Raw genomic sequence first — 2,026 nt, forward strand, 5'->3', positions numbered from 1 at the left:
GATTATGAGAACCTTGCCTTTTTTTTTTTTGATGACGCAGGGAAACTCTTTTTACGAGCCGTCTCACCGGCCTTGGTGGGGCCGGAGAGGATGTGTGAGACTCGACCTGGGCAGGTCCCTACTCACTAAAACCACTGCGAAAGCCATCGGCCGCTACGTTGGTGCACCCCGGATCTGTCAGCGACAGGGCACACCAGCGACTGGCCGGTCCTGGCAAAGACCGGACTTACTCCCTCGGAGAAAGGAGGCGATCCCGGCAATTAGGATCGCCCCGACGACGCCGGGCTTTCACAGGAGCCGGGTTACCAGCCCGACCCCAGCCCGTAGTGGAGGGGCGCTATTGGAGGCGTTGCGAATATCGCCTCCGGCGCACCCCCGTCCGTCGTCTGCGGAGAGAGAGTGCATCAGCCGCAACCTCCCGTTCCCGCTCAGATGCCTCCTTCGTAGACATGACCGTCTCACAGAAGGAGGACACCGCCATCTAGGACCTGTCACTCTCAAGCATCTTCTCCGTGACACTCGAAAGCGACAAGCCCACTCCGCCGAGCGCCGCCACACGTCTTGGCGCTGCGCAGCCCATCTCGGGCACACCTCGAGGGTGTGCTGGGCTGAGTCCACCGCAGCGCCGCACTCATGGCAGCCTCCTCCCAGCTCTCTCCTGGCCACCCGACACAAGTATGAGAACCTTGCCTTAATTTAATCTAGCTTAATGATTTTAATAAACAATTAAGACATTTCACGTATAATATAATTAATCCTATTAACATATTATGTTGTTATTCTGTTTCGTGCGTTACATATATAAACAAATAAAAAATTTATAATCATACACAGTTCACAATTTTCTCTGTATTCAATACCTATCGTTCTATTCATGTTTTAATCAAAATTATATATATATATATATCTGAATTATTCATGGATTCGTAATAAATCACAGATTAATTTTAAGCTACTTATACATAAATTTATCATAACATATTTAGATCACTGAACTGAATACACGTTTTTTAATAAATTATTTTGAATTGCGATAAGATGAGTATCTATTTAATTCGCCGTCTTCATTCCCAGCGACACTTTGACAAATAAAAAGTTTCTTCAGCAAGAACTTAGTGTAGTAGTTGCTCAACTTTTTGAGTAAACATTGTTCGTTGACTACTTTTTGGAATAATTTCACTGGAGTTCTTAGTGAGTTGATTGAAATGAAGTGTTCAGATTTTAACATTGCATTTTAAAAGATGGGCGAACTGAGAACACTTGACGGCTGTGCACTGCGCATGCGCGGGCAGGGTCGCCATTAATAAAATATTAAATTATTAATTTAATTACCACAGTTGGTCTGAAGTTTTAATGACGTCTCTTGATATAACCCGCGTGTTAGTTGTATGTTGGTTTTATTGGTCATAAAAATGTTTGTGTATAAAAAATTAATAAAACATTAACTAGGAGAAATTTATTTATCTAATTGGTTCAACTGTCCATCTATTTATAGCCCAATGCTTTTTCGTTACTAATCTCATATACGTATAAATTTGAACAAAATGTCAAAATTTTTCTTGCAGCTTCCTTATACACATCGAGGTTGTAATCATGAAAACTAAGTTAGGTTTATCATCTCTGTTAAATTACAATCCACAGATATATATTTAATTGATGCGTGTCACCCCTGAAAATTCGGCCGACGTACTACGACCAAGGAGTAGAGCTGAAAACAAAGAGCCGTAGACGCGCCACATTATATGATACTGCTTTTAAATATATTAAAACATAGTATTTTACAAACTTAACACATTTAATAAGAGTAATTACTAATTAAGAATACATATAGGATTATTGTGATTATCTGTTACTACCTTCTTTTTTAGGGTCTAATATATTCTTTTTGACGTTTAATAGCGTTATAGTAATTTTTGTCTATTTAATTAATATAAACACTGAAATTTAGAATTTGAAATCTAATTTGAATAGTATATTACTTAAGACACATTAAACGTATAGGTGATTGCATATAAAAAAAATCAAG

The sequence above is a fragment of the Danaus plexippus genome, assembly GCF_018135715.1.
Source record: "Danaus plexippus chromosome 16 unlocalized genomic scaffold, MEX_DaPlex mxdp_23, whole genome shotgun sequence".
Lineage (NCBI taxonomy): Eukaryota > Metazoa > Arthropoda > Insecta > Lepidoptera > Nymphalidae > Danaus > Danaus plexippus.